Source organism: Sorex araneus, chromosome 11 (assembly GCF_027595985.1).
Source record: "Sorex araneus isolate mSorAra2 chromosome 11, mSorAra2.pri, whole genome shotgun sequence".
In the NCBI taxonomy this organism is placed as follows: Eukaryota; Metazoa; Chordata; class Mammalia; order Eulipotyphla; family Soricidae; genus Sorex; species Sorex araneus.
This window is the reverse complement of record NC_073312.1, coordinates 36,069,876-36,085,848: the sequence shown is the minus strand read 5'-3', so window position 1 is coordinate 36,085,848 and position 15,973 is coordinate 36,069,876. Positions and strand designations below refer to the sequence as shown.

The following is a 15,973-nucleotide window of genomic DNA, read 5'->3' as shown; positions in this document are numbered from 1 at the left end:
CCAAAGCAAAAATAAACAAGTGAAATTAAAAAAAAAAAAAGCTCACAAAATGTTACTGCTCTTATTAAAAGTGAAAGGAAAATATGTAATTTAAAAATACGTCTTTCTTTGATTAGGTGGTGAGACACCTAACTAAGAAAATGCAAGTCTTATTTTTCTGGAGATTTTATTGACAACATGTTGGGGCAGGAGGAGAAGAAAGAAAGAAAGAAGGGAGAGGAGAGAAAGAGACAGAAAGAGAGAGAGAGAGAGAGAGACAGAGAGAGAGAGAGAGAGAGAGTGTGTGTGTGTTTTCATTATGTGTTTTCCCTTCATAATTCCAGATAGCACGTCACAGTTTTACCTGTATTAATCTAAGAAAGAGACCTAGACTGACTGTCTTCACAGAAATGTGTTGTTTATATTTTTAAATATATTTAAAAAGGTGAAGGTACCGGCAGAGGAACCCAGGTGTGCGTAATCCCATCAACAGCCAACATTCAGAGACTTAAAAGCAAGCTCCCGGAAGCGATATCTTATAACCTACCTTTCCCTGTAGGAGAAACTAGCAAGCTATTGAGAGCTTCCTGCCCACATGGGACAGCCTTGCAAGCTTCCCATGGTGTATCCATATGCCAAAGCCAGTAACCAGCTGAATCTCATTCCCCTGACCCTTGAAAGAGCCTCCAATACAGCATCATTGGGAAGGCCGAGAAGAGAGAGGCTTCTAAAATATCAGGGATAGGATGAATGGAGAGGTTACTGAGCCCTCTCAAGCAACTCGACGATCAACGGGATTTCGTGATTCATGATTCATGAAATATATTAGTGTTAAAAACATCAATCTGAGTGTTCTGGACCACCCAACTAGAAATAATCTGTATCACTTATGTGAGGAATTGATGAAACCTGCTAAGTGTCCTGAGAACCCCTCTTCTCTAAGTTTTTCCTCTCGGACTCCTTGCTTGATGCTTTTCAATATGGCACTTGTTCTAACACTATTTATTTATCCACAGGAAGCAATGTAGTAAAACAGCAAAATACTATTTATTAAGTTTTAGATCTGATAAAATGAATTTAAGTTCCAGCTCATCCATTTAAAACACTGTAAGATTTTGAGCAAGTCATTTCAACTCTCTATGACTTAGACACCTCATTTCTAATAAGATAGTCACAGTGGCACCTAATTACAGGGCTATTGAGTCAATTTAATAAAAATATATAGTTTATATTCCTTATCTATATAGTAAATGGTCAAATGTCAGACATTGTTATAAGTTTCATTGTTGCATTTCGGGATTCTTAAAACTGGCTTATTTTTCTGCTTGTGTTTTTCTTTTTTAAATTCACTTTCTATTATAAGAACATGTGGAGGGAGAAAAATTGACCTATTTTCCCTAGAGACATTTTACATTAGACAACTGTCTTCTTGGGAGGTCTTGTCAATTTTCTGTCAATCTTTTTATTTTTTTCCCTCCTTATTTCTCAGTTCTTTCTTATTTTATTTTATAATATTTTATATTCTTATCATTCCTCTCCCAGAGTCCAATGTTTTGGAGAGAAGTAATTAAAGAAAACCTCTATTTCCAGGGAGGACTGAATTTTCTGTTTGTATTCTGCTTCACTACCATCTTGAGCATCTTCTATATGATCTGGGCCCATTGTGTTCCCATTGCTTTGATATAAGGTACATGGAAAATTTTTATAATGTTTTCCCTCAATTCCAATTTGTTAAAATAAAATTCATGCTTATGAAATTCAATACTTCTTATCCTAGAAGTATGAAAGAATACTTCTAACTTTGTTTAACTTTTCATAAAATTATTTTCCTGACCATCCTTCTCTGACTCCACTTTCATTTACCATTTTTAAGTTTCCCTTAGATGAAAACCTATTTCTGAATTCTGGATCTTCTTTGGTGATCATGAGTTTTTAAATTTTATTTTATTAAGTTGTTCACAATAATTTATTACATATAATATTCCAACAACAATCCCATCACTAGTACACCTTCCCGCCACCATATTTTGAATGTTTCCACTCCAATTCTCAAACCCTGCCCCCAAAGCAGGACCTATCTTTTATGAATAATCCACTAAAAATAATCCAAAAAGTTTCCTTAGAGGAAAGTGTGCAAAGATTGTTGTATTTCAGCTTGGAACTATTAAACCCTTATATAAAAAATTACTAACATGTTGTTGAAAGTTAAGCTTGTGTGCTGATATATAAATATTTTTTTCTCCCAAAGATTGGTTGCCTTCTACTTTATACCCCGTCAAATGTGCTGTGCTACTATTAGAACATCAGCAGTCATGTTGCTCCAGGAATTCTATAATTTTAAATATGGTTATGCAGCTGAGGTTAATTTAATTTTCTTTAACTGCATGGTGACTTTGGGGTCCAGAGGCATCTCTGCAGCATGTTCCTCTCCTGTTGCTCTCTTCCAAGAGATTAATTTGTGAGTCTCTGGATCATGGCCACTTATGAGCCTATATGGCACCAGAGATAGTTCATGGGCGTGACCCAGAAGCACAGGGAGATGTTGTGAAGGTTGCCCATTTTTGATTCCATGCAAGCCTAGACACTTCAGTGTGATCACGGTTTTGATTGTAATTTCTTCTCTTTCCAATTTAGCTGCAAGGCAAACACCTACCCGCTGTGCTATCGCTCCAGTCCCCCACTTAGTGGTAACAAGCAATATAAAATGAACGACTGTGGTCCTGCTATGGGGCAGGCTTGAAGGGTGGTTGGGAAAATGGAGACAGTGGTGGAGGGAAGGTAATTGGGGTGGGATTGCGGCTGGATGTTGAATGCCTGTGACAAATCATCAGGAGCAACTTTGTAAACCACGGTTTTTAAATAAAGTGGGGGGAAAGTGTTGGTATCCAGGGTTTTTGTTTTTGTTTTTCAAAAAACAATGCTCTATTGAAAACATGGGGTGCATGCTTGCAAAGAGAATGGAAGTTGTTGAAGGCAGAGGATGCACCGGGTTCAATTTCTCCGTCCCTCTCGGAGAGCCTGGCAAGCTATCAAAATATCCCGCCTGTAGGTAGAGCCTGGCAAGCTACCCATGTCATATTCGATGTGCCAAAAACAGTAACAAGTCTCACAATGGAGACATTACTGGTAGCCGCTCAAGCAAATCTATGAACAACAGGACTACAGTGCTTCAGTGCCTATTTCGCTGATAAAATTTTCTCCATATTTTAACAAGAAATTATGATCCCCTAATTTATGCATTTAGTATATTCTTTTCTTCCTTAAGACACATTTAGCAAAATTAGTTATTTAAGTACTTATATATTGAGTTACTGCCTCCTGCATTAGGCCACAAGTTTGTGTTTTGCACAACTGTAGCACTTAACACAGAGCCTTGTAGACAGTAGACTGTCAGTAAGTAGTTACTGCATGATGAATGAAAGAAGTGGAAATACTACAGATCTACTTCCCATTATTTCTCATGGTATAATATTTTATAATCTTTCTGACTATTTTTTTATAAAAGCTAACCATTATATCCATAATAAAATACACTGGGCATATATTCTCCTCTATTCTGTAATTTTAGATTTATACTTATCAGTCCAAACTTAAATAAGACCACTTACTGAACTCTTAGAGATGCAAAGTATCTCTTTAATCCCCAATATGTAACGATTGATTCTTTGGTTTGCTCAGATGACTCCCATGGTCTCTTTCTGATTTAAGACTCTCTCTAGTCATCTTAAGGACTAAAGAGCTATTCTTGATGCCTCTGAAGTCCCTACTCTTCTTGACAGTGCTTTCTAAATGCCCTTTCCCTCCCACTGCAAACTCACAGCATTTCTTTCTTTCCCTCTCTTGTGTTCTTTGTCTTTACGAACCTTTGTGGTTGAAAGGCACATACTGGTCTCATTCAGATCTGCTTCTGAGGACTTTGTGCTGAGTAGTTCAAGATTTAAGTTCCTACTAAGTAGTTCGAGCAAGTAGTTTGAGATTTAAGTTCAGCAAATTTCCACTATCTTTACCCCTCCCCCCCAAAGCATATTCTAAGCAGCTTCTTGACTGGCAGCAGATTTCCAAGTTATATCCATTAGGTTTTTAAAAAACACTCCTTTTTTTGTGGAGTAGACAGATACTATAGTGGCTAAAGCACATACATTGCATGAGACTTTCAAAATTTTGATCCCTGGCACCACATGGTACTAGAGCATCAGTAAGGGTCTTAAGCACTGCCAGGGTGGCCCATATAGTCCACAGAACTTCAGGACTAGGCAGCACCACATTCTCCAGCTCTTTTTTTTTTTTTTTGCTTTTTGGGTCACACCCGGCGATGCACAGGGGTTACTCCTGGCTCTGCACTCAGGAATTATTCCTGGCGGTGCTCAGGGGACCATATGGGATGCTGGGAATCGAACCTGCATCAGCAGTGTGCAAGGCAAATGCCCTACCCGCCATGCTATTGCTCCAGCCCCTCCAACTCTTAAATTGAACTACTAACCCAGTTGGCTAAGAATCCCTGCATTGAGTCTCCCGATCACTACTTAGAAGGCCCTCAAAAACAAAAGGAAACTTAAAAACTGAATGTAATCTTTTTTAAGTTATTGTCTTTTCTAAAATCCTCACTATGAACTGTGGAGAAAACATTTCATCCCTCATGATATAACCTTCAATATTAGCAAGCCTTACAGAAAATATTAAACCATACCCTTAGGGATAGATACTTGCACTCCCGGTGAATCTGCTATTGAAGTTTACAATGTGTTCTTAAAGCAAATAAATGATTTTATAGAAAATTTTACATGTTCCATATAAATTCTTCAAAAGAAAGACAGAAAAAGTCAAAGCAAACATTTATTTCCTCAGGGCTCTGGGCATTTTAGGAAGAAAGGTGTGAAGCCTGGAACCAATTTTTTCAGTGCAACCCGGTGTGACCTCTAGTGAGAACCAGAATTCTTGGTGGCCAATAACTTAAGTAGTAACTGGTGAAGTATATAAGCAGAGGAAGATCCAGAGAATGCAGATAAGAGGGTGATGAAGGCAAAGTAAGTGTAACTCAAGTAATAAAGCAAAACAGTTAACTGAGGAGTTAAAAGTCCTGCTGAGGGAAAAATGGAAAATATGATCATGGATGGTAAGCAATGAATAAAAATAAAATATCCTCGAATGTTGTTTAATACGTCTTCATTTATATTTGGTTGTTAAACAGTAGGTTTGGAACTGCAATGCTGTACAAAGATTGAGCTACATAAGATGTCAGATTTTTTTTTCTTTTTGGGTCACACCCATCTATGTACACCTGGGTCTGCACTCAGGAATTACCCCTGGTGGTACTCAGGGGACCATATGGGATGCTGGGAATCGAACCTGGGTTGGTGGCAGGCAAGGCAAATGCCCTACCTGCTGTGCTATTGCTCCAGCCCCAAGATGCCAGATTTTTAATTTTTTACTTTGGTTTGGGGTTTTGTGTTTTTATTTGCCTTTACTTAAAAGACTCTATACCCTGCCTCTGATTTTGTACTCAGGTATAATTTTAAGCTACATTCCTGATGACAAAAATCAACATAGTCTACGTGAAGGGTACAGTTTCACCATGACTGCTTGACTACAGAAACAGAATGAAGGGAGCAGAACTTAATAAGATGAGATTCATTATGATTGTTGGAACATAAGTACACAGCCAGTGGGAACAATGTACTGTTTATAACAGGGTGTTGTAAGAAATAAACTCTCAGAGCATTAAATGAAATTATTAACTTGTGGGTTTGAGAGATAATTCAGTAAATAATCACATGCAAAGTTTACTTGCTTTGCATGTGGAAGACCAGATTTGATCATGGCACCATATAGTCCATAAGCATCAGTGAGAGCTACCCCCAAGCACAGATCTCAGAAATTTCTGATGCTGCCTGGGTGTGGCTCCAAAACAAAACAAAAAAATGAAATAACATTGCAGGAACACAAATATATGAAAAGTTATAAGCTGAAAATCTGTATTGCTCTCAATTTGAATGTCATAAATCATCAATTTTATAAAATATCAGTAATTTTAGAGGGTGACATAAGGATGAAATTTTTGGATCCCTTAGTTGTACATTACCTTCAACTATGCTCTCAGAAGAAACAGGTTTTCCTGAGGACTGGAATATTCATATGGAACTTCTGTGAAAAAGAATTTCAATCCAGGGTATAAATCTCCTCTATCGGCAAGTTTTCATGGACCTGAAAGATAGTGCAGTGGTAAGGTGCTTGTTTGCATGTGGCCTACCTGGATTCAACCCCCAGTGCCACATATGGTCTCTTGAGTCCCTCCAGGTGTCATCTCTGAGCACAGAGCAAGGAGTAAGCCCTGAGAATCCCTCAGGTGTGGTCCAAAAACCAAAAAACAAAGCAAAAAAAAAAAAAAAAAGCACACACAAAAAACCAGAGTTCTCAAAGAGGAACTGGGCAGAGTAAATAGAAAATCACTTCGAGTCATGGTTAAATATATTATTAATACCCTGTAGGGGTTTTAATCCTCAGATACAAAGAAATGTTTATGCTAACTGAGACCCCTCATCCACTCACTGCTTTTCTCTGCAATTCAGTCACAGAGACAGCTGTCCCCATGGAGAACTGCAGCATTTCTTAGAACAAAGATGTAGTAGGTAGACATGGGCTAAACTCAATTTATGACTAGGTCAGCAGATACCTAGAGATATTGCTGCATAAAAATATTTACAGAAGCCCAGCAATGAATTCTCTATTAGGACAGTACACTGGTGCTCAGAGTATCAAAACCAAAATAAATCTAAAAAACTGTTAGAGCAAATGTAGGAACAAATTAGAAGCCAAATTTACTAAGCAATTTTGCAATTCATGTTAAATAATGGGATTCTCAGAATTCCCTATATAAGTAAAGCTAAAAAGGGTCCAGGGTCAGTGGAATTATTTTATGTCAGTATTTTCAGAATGATACAGATGACGTGGAGCTTTCCTTGGTAATGGTTAGTATGACTCATGCAGCCAGAATGCTGTAGGAAACATTTTCCTTTTCAGCTAAGGTCTACATAAGTGCAGTAAGAAAGGTCCTTCATTCTAATTTGATGATGGAGGCTGGAAAGATAGTACAGTAGGTAAGAAACTTGCCTTACACATCTGATCTGGGTACAATCCCATCACCCCTTATGGTCCCCCCAAGCCCCACCAGGACTTATCCCTGAGCACAGAGCCAGGAATAAACACTGAGGACTCTTAAGTATGGACAAACAAATAAACAAACAAATTGAAACAAAACTCCAATTTGGTAGCAAATCAGTGGGTGCTTCCCTGAGCTCAGATTAGAGGCCGAATTATCAAATAGATTTCTAGTGAGGTGTGTGTTTATAATGATTCTCTTGTATTTCTTACTGCATGGTGGAACGTGCAAATAATTGTACAAGAATAAGGTGCAATTTAAAGAGTTGGAATGAGATCTGTTTTCAGTTTGAGCAGTGATAAGCAACCAGTCACCTTCTCTTTGTATTCCTAATTAGAAAACTAAGGAAACAAATCTCATCTTTCTCATTTACAGAATACAGATCTTTGAGGAGAGAAAACTAGAATATTCTAGCACTGTTTTACTTAAAATGGTCTGAAGACAACATAGGAACAATGGTCAGGGGCCCTGGACACATAGGTGGTATAGAAGCAACTTATCTAATGTGTATATATATATATATATATATATATCACTAGAGCCACCACTACTATAAGCATGGCACACAAAATATAATTGTAGTTTAAAATGTTCCTGTTAATGAAGTAGGCTGAGTAGGCTGAGAGGAGGAGAAGGAATCTAGGGGCATTGGGAGAGTGCTGCTAACACTGTTGGCTGGAGCACTATATTCCTAAAACTCTATTATTGATAGAGTTTGTCTAAATACAAAGAATGAATATATATGTATATAAAATGTAAAAAAAAATTAACATTGATTATACTGGACAACATGAAATTAGGCTACTTGATTAAAATGGCTATTTTTAAGTCGAATTTTGTAGCTCTGTGTAGATGTAAGATTTGAGGGGGGGAAGAGTTTTAATTCTGTTTATTTTCAAATTCTGTTAAATGGACATGCCTTTCAGAAAGGCAAAATGTAAGTTCAAATTAACTGATATTTCCAAGAGGGCTCAAGAGCTAGGTAAGTGCTATACTCAGAGACAGCAGAGGGAGAGTTATTTTCCCCACTTTTCCCATCATGCAAGCTTTGTTGTATGTTTGATTTTATTTTTGGGGACACGTCCAACTGTGCTCAGGGATTACTCTTGGCTTTGTGTTCAACCTTATGCTTGTGCTATCTCTCTAACACTCCATTATAAATGCCTCTCAAGGTACTATACCAGTGTCTATCTTTGTGGGTTTGGTTGTGAAAAAACAACATTTCTGTAATGTTTTGACAGTAGTCTGCCCACTTGCTACCTTCCTACTCTGAATCAAAAAGAACTTAGTAATGTTAGCAGTCAATGTAGTTTATTTATTCATTGACTTATTTTGTCTACTCTGTCTCAGATTATACCAAGTAAGAAATTAGTATAATAACCTAATTAAAAATATAAAACTGAGCTTTTATTCTTGTTTAGCTTATATGTCTCTCCACTATGTAACACTGAGTATGCTAGAGGAAAACCTAATAAATAGGAAAATAATTGGTCATTAAGTGAATACAAAGCTTTATAAGTGAGACTTTACAGAATGTTATTATAAACATTATCATTTATTTTTGCTAACTAGAAGCTTGAAACGTAAGCCCTGGTAATAATCTCCACAAAGAATGTTAGTTCTTATATTTAGTGTGCATTAAACTAACTTAGTAGAACTTTTTCGAAATGTATATTCTGGCGCTTCACCAATAATTAGTCTGACTTAGTTTAGGTTTGGGATGAATTCCAGAAATCTGCACATCATCCTAGAACCAAAATGAGTAATTTTAGGTTGTCTGAAAAAATTGAGTTTCACTGTAGTGGTTGAGGGGACTAGTAAGAGGTAATTTAGCCTTAGATATGCATATGATTCATTCATTTAAAAATGTACATGAGTGGCATACATTTTCCAAGTTTTCATAATAAGTTTACTAATACAATGCAGCTTCTACCTTCAAGAAGTTTATGATATATCTTTTAGTAACTGAATGAAGTTTTAGTTCCCTTCTCTCCATGTGTTTATTATATATCCAATCAATTTTTGTTCTTTCCATAATTTCCCTTAGTGTAATTTTGAAACATACATGAAAAGATTTCTCAAACATTTTATTATTTTGTATAGAAGTACTTTCTAAATGACAAATGAATAATCAAAAAGTCTCCAGATATCTTATATGCACTTTTTCAAGTTGTTGAAAAATAAGCGTTTGGCAGCAAATGTCTAACAAAGACTATTCTATTCCCCAGAATCTCTTAATATATTCTTAGTAAAAGGCTCGAACATACAAATGGTCATACATAACACTTTTAATATGAAGAACTGATACAAAGATATTCCACCAGGATAACATGTGTTAGAGATTCATATGGAATGAGCAGCAACAATGTTGAGGATAAGACACATTGGCAAAGAGTACAATGCTGGCAGTGGCTCTGGTAGAATCATAACTAGTCTGCTTATGGGTACTAGGTGACCTCTTTTAGCTTCAGCCCACTTTATAGGACTGGGCTTCCAACCTTCAGGTTAATTTTTCCAACAGAGTTCTTTACTGAGTTTTATTAGGCCAGTTTCACTTGTTTATAATGCAGAACCAACACAAATCAAAATAAGTACAAAGAGATAACAGAAGACACATCCTCAAAGAAATGAGGAAAACATGAGACTTTACATGCATTTTTATGCATCACATGTATCTTTCTTTTATTTTACATATCTTTATGTATATCTACAGATATGTAGACTATCTGACACATGAAGACATTTTGAAAGGGATACAAGAAGCTGGAAGCAGTGGATTTGGTGCTGGAGGAAGTAGACAAGGAAACAATAAGCTGGAGGTAATACACCTGGTAGAATGCATATGTGGAGTGGACTAAAATTCATGAGAATGTGTGATATGTAAGTTCAGGTAAATATCTGGGGCTTCAGGTTTGCTCTTCAAGCCTTTGCTCTCCCTTGAACACATGTCTTGCTTGTTTGTCTCAATGTATCTTTGCTTGCTAGATTTCCCTTCTGGAGAAGTTTTCATTCTCTCTTGAACACATACTTCCCCCTTTCTCTCTCCATATGCCTTTCTAAATAAGTTTCAGTAAAAAATATCTTGCTTCACCAAAAGTCACTCTTACTGTCACTGTCATCCCGTTGCTCATCGATTTGCTAGAGCAGGCACCAGTAACGTCTCACATTGAGATTGTTGTTACTGTTTTTGGCATATCGAATGCCTGCCACGGGTAGCTTGCCAGGCTCTGCCGTGCGGTGTGAGATACTCTCGGTAGATTGCCGGGCTCTCTGAGAGGGGCTGAGGATTTAAACCCGGGTCTGCTGTGTGCAAGGCAAATGCTCTACTGCTGTGCTATCGCTCCAGCCCTCACCAAAAGTAATAAATAAAAATATTTGGTATTCCAGTGAATAACAGTATCTTATAATCCCTCACATAGAAGATAGGTGAAAATCTAAGTTAGTGATCTATGATTATGCCACTTCATACACAGCTTCATATACTGTTTTTGTTTAATACACTGCTTTTGAATGGAATGTTGTGTTTTTTTATCATTTGACCAATTATTCTATACTTTCTCAGACAATTTACTAAAAGTGCTAAAGATGTTATATTTTTTTTCAGTAGACCCAGAGGAAAAAGAGGTTATCTATTTAGTCCAGAGAGTAACACAATATCTAATGCCCTATGGCATTTATGAGCTAGAAAATCAAATAGTACTTGATGTATTTCTATTGTTTTATGAAATCTCCAAACAAGTCTCAGAAAGAGCATAACTAGGTATTTAGACACTGTACTCTAAGACAACAAATTTTTAAAAATAATTCTTTACTTTTTACTGGGTTCTGAATTGAATAATTATTTCTATGAAAATATGATTTGTTAATAGAAAAGATACATCTGGTGTTCTGAGCAAAAAAATATCATGAATGTGGTACTACCAGCTTCACTTTCTCATAAAATTTGGTTTTTTATTTACTTTTAATGAGGCAACATTGGTTTAAAAGAGTGTAAATTGGAATGCAAGAGTGTAAGGGTACAATATCACCATAATCGCCAGCAAAGTATCATTGTTCCTACTCAAAAATCCACAGATTCGTTCAGACTACTATACCACCCCATGGTAAACTTAGTTATGTAGAACCTAAGGACTTGTTTTCATTACACATTATTTATTTCCTAGCTTTGTCTTTTTAATGTGTCATGTATAAGTGAGACAATTCAGTATTTGTCTTTCTTTTTCCAACTATTTTCTTAGTATGACACCCTCTATTTCTATCCAAGTTATAGCAAAAGGAAATATTTTGCCTGTCTCATAGCTCAGTAGTATTCCATTTTGTATATATACCACAATTTTATAATCTACTCATATACTACTAGACATCCAAGTTATTTCCACCTCTTGGCTAATGTAAATAATGCGGCAGTGAACAAAAGGACACATATTTCTTTTCAAATTAATATTTTTGTGATCTCAGGATACGGAGGAGTGGAATCACTGGATGATGTAGAATTGTCTTTTTATTTTCTTTGAGAGACATATCAAAATGTCTATTAACAAAACTCTCCCATTTCCTTATTTAAGGAAGTTAATTTTTTTTATTGGGTCTCTTCAATAGTGAGACCAGAGTATTAAGGTTTTCATTAAAATAGTTACTACTAATATCTCTCAAAAGATCTTTTAGTGGTTGCTTTATATATTGGTGCATATTCATTTGGTCTATATGTTAATGAGAATTAAATCTTCTTGATATATTGACCCTAGCCTACTTTAGGTTACTAGTTGCCTGTATAATTGAGCCTATGCTTATCATTTAACAAATAAAACTTTAAATATGAAAATATAAATGTCTTTGAAGAGGTCTGTACATGTGAGGTATGCTTAGAGTTGAGCTTCATTAGTTACATAATAAAACTACTTCTTATAGCCTCAGCCAGAAGTGGATTGCTTTAATTTATACCATAATCACCCCTGAATGACAGTCAAGATCCTTCTAGTAGGAAGAATACTTAGAAGTGTACCTCTTTTCCTATTTTTCTCAGGAATAGATGTGGTCTAAGGATAATACAAAGACAAATGGGTTTGTTATATTTCTGTAACAGAGATATTTAGAAATGATGATGAAATATTTGGGAGAAGAGGAGGCATATGGATGAATTGTGTCTCATGTGAATACCTATCCAAGGAGTCTCAATACAAGCTAGTGCTCAAATAAACACAGTGAACTTTTCTATGGTTTTTCTTTAAGTTTCCTGTGCTTTTCCAATAAACTCATGGACAAAGAAGTCCCGTGAGCCCAACTATATGGGGTTACCTCACAAGGATCTTTCTGGATATTGCCTCACTGAAAACTCAATTTTAAATTATTGACACTGCAGTAAACTTTCAAATGAACAATGAGAATCTGGTAAAAGATATATTTATTTAAATGGTAATAATTTAGCAAAAAATTAAATTTTATAAAGAAAGAACAAAATCAATGTTTAAGTTTATAAATTCACACACAAAAAGAAGATTTTCAATCCTAGCAGAGAACAAGCCACAGAGAGAAAGAAAAGTAGAAAAATTAATATGGCATAATGACTTTCAGTCTTTTAGCCACAGAAGTAAATATACTAAATAATCCAGGAATACCCAAAATTTTAATTAAAAAGTTGAAATATCCAATTAGCTCTACCAAACCTATATTGTTCATAAATTTTGCTGAAGCCACAGAGCCCACACATTATGGAAATATTATAAGAAATTTATCATGGATGTACTATCATTGTATATGTTACTGTATTTTATGTGCATTTTCTACTAAGGTTTCTCATAAGCCTGTAAGAAAGATGTTGCCAAAAGTTTGGCTATTACCCATAAACTAACTTGGAATGGAACCACTTCTAATCTTACATTATGTAATTTCTTACAGGCTGCCAACTTAAATACTATACTTTCTAGCTGGCCAATGACCTTAAGTTGCCTCTAGTTCATTGCACACAGGTTTCTCCATAAGACAACTCACAACATGAGCGATTACTTCATCAAAGCCAGCAAAGGAGAGACTTATAAAAATATCCTCTTGCAAGGTTAAAGATACAATCTTATGTAATAAAAATACAGAAGTAAGATCCTTTCATTCTTTTAGTTATAACCAAAACACAGTTAACCAGTACTCAAAAAGAAGGAACTAAACAAGGGCATGGCTAGCAAGAGGCAGGTAAATGTCATAACTAAGTTAAGGATGGTCTAGATATGCATCGATGGAAAGACATGCAGAACTCTCAATGATATTGACTTCATAGGTGTCTTCAGGATTCAATTCCACTGGCAAAGAAAGCAAAAGCAAAAAGTTAACATATGAGACTACACCAAATTATAGTTTCTTCATTATGAAAGCAACTGTGACAGCAACTATGAAAACAAAAGGACACCCTCGGAGTAGGATGAAATGTCCACACACCATACATACCAAAATAACTAATATCTAAGACATATAAAGCATCCACAGGCACTAGAGAAATATTACAGTGGATAGGGCACTTGCTCTGCATTATGGTAGGCCCAGATTCAATCCCTAGAATGCCATGTGAACTCTTGAGCACTATTTTGAGTAATTCCTGAGCATCACCAGGTGTAGCCCAAAACAAGCAAACAAAAAACCCCAAACATAAAGCATTCACAAAACTCAACAACAAAATAAATAGGTCCATTTAAGAATGTGAAGAAATGTTGAAAAGACATTCCCTCAAATTCAATAAGCATAGGAAAAAGTATTCTTCATTACTGATTATCAGGGAAAATGCAAATCAAAACAATGAGGTATCACTTCAGATGAGTGAGAATGTCTATATCTGGGAAAATGATCAGTGCTAGTGGGGATGAGGTGAAAAAGAAACCCACATTTACTTGTTCACTGTTGGTGAAACTGATGTCAGTTTAGTCTCTAAGGAAAGCCGTATGGTGATTTCTCTGGAAATTAAAAATAGAACTCCCATATGATCCAACAATTACACTACTTAGCATATATTCTAAAAACACAAAAACATTAAATTTGAAAAAGAAATATGTTCACACCTATGTTTGTCTCAGCATTATTTACAAAAGCAAGTGTAAATAATTCAATAACTAAAATAACTCAAGTACCTAACAAGAGATGAATGGACAATGAAATTGCAAAATATGGAGACAATGGGATACTACTCAGCTGTAAGAGAAGTTGATACACATTGAATGGAACTAGAGGGCATACTTGTTGAACAAAATAAGGAAGATAGAGGACAGATATAGGATGATCACATTCATATGTGGTACATAAAGAATCAAAGCAACCAATTGGATCATGTCTATTGAAAACAAACTCTCAGATACTGACATTAGAACTGAGATTACCACATGACAGTGAGGGCTGCACTGGATGGAGTTGCTGAGTGAGGTAGACTAGCATCAAAAGTATATATAGTATAGGAGGATTTTTAGTTACTTTGATGGTGGTACTTGTGCAGTGATTTCTGTAAGCATAAGGTAGGAACATAAGCACTATTGTAAATAATGCTACCTCAATAACAATTGAATTAAATTTTAAAGAAATGGTATAGATGGGAATAGAAAGAAAGGAATTTATTCAGAAAGAACAAAATATTGGGGCCGGAGCGATAGCACAGCGGGTAGGGCGTTTGCCTTGCACGCGGCCGACCTGGGTTCGATCCCCGGCATCCCATATGGTCCCCCAAGCACTGCCAGGAGCAATTCCTGAGTGCAAAGCCAGAAGTAACCCCTGAGCATCGCTGGGTGTGACCCAAAAAGAAAAAAAAAAAAAAGAAAGAACAAAATATTTACCAGCTTTGGTACTTTGGAATATACAGGAGATAGGGATGATGTATAACTTTGGAGTTATATCTCCACATTAATTGTTTCCCCAGACAAAATTTCAGTTTTCCCAGGGCTGGAAAGATAGTACAGTGGGTAGGGAATTTGCTTTGTACATACCTACTCAGATTTGATCCTTGGCATCCCATATGGTCCCCTGAGCATCACCATGAATGACCCCTGAGCAAAGAGCCAGGAGTAAGTCCTGAGCACAGCAGGGTATGGCCAATGTCCCCCAAACTTATTTTTCCCTTTCACAATATATCATCTTACGTATTTCCTTATTTCCTCATTAAAATTTCATGCTTTTCCAATTTTTTTAAGCTTAAAAAAATGGGGATGTGGTTTAACTGGTAGAGCACAAATGAGCATGTGCAAGGCCCGGAGATCAATTTCCAACTCTGCCAGATTTAGCACTAGCGGCCCCATATTTCATATTTCACACCTCTAATTCAGGCCGAGCACCATTGGACATGGTCCTTAAAAAAATAAAATGAATTTCAAAGGAATACTTTCTATTTTACTCTTAAAACCTTCAAGATAACAATATTAGAATACCTATTAAGTGACCATTTTAATCCATTTCATTAATTACATGAAATAATCTTGTCTATAACAGTATCTGATAAGATTTTGGAGGTTGTGTTTAATTCATCTTTCCAAAATTCATTTTTTTCTAATATCAACTGAGTCTACATTATGGTAAGATTCTTTTGTGGGGGGGTGGAGTCACGCCCAGTGATGCTCAGGGGTTACTCCTGGCTCTGCACTCAGGAATCACCCTTTGAGGTATTTGGGGGACCAAATAGGATGCCAGGGATCGAACCCACGTCAGCCGCGTGCTAGGCAAATGTCCTACCCATTGTACTATCACTCCAGCCCCTATAGTAAGTTTCTTACCTACCTTTTCAAACAAAATGTATTTTCTTTGCATTTGGGGATAATGTGTTAACTAGCACATTGACAATGTATTTATTTGACACATTTGGTTACAATGGCAAATAGT

General features: G+C 36.2%; 1 long non-coding RNA gene across 7 annotated transcripts in view; it reads right to left on the bottom strand.

The window, feature by feature from the left end:
* Positions 1–15,973, bottom strand: part of LOC129399433 (uncharacterized) — a 417,723-nt gene that overhangs the window by 234,831 nt on the left and 166,919 nt on the right. For 6 of the 7 annotated variants that reach the window (XR_008627080.1, XR_008627082.1, XR_008627081.1 and 3 more), the window contains exon 3: positions 6,059–6,180. The exons of the other annotated variant lie outside the window; for it this stretch is intronic. This is a non-coding gene — a long non-coding RNA (uncharacterized LOC129399433). The remainder of the gene's footprint in view (positions 1–6,058; positions 6,181–15,973) is intronic. 7 annotated transcript variants of the gene reach the window in all.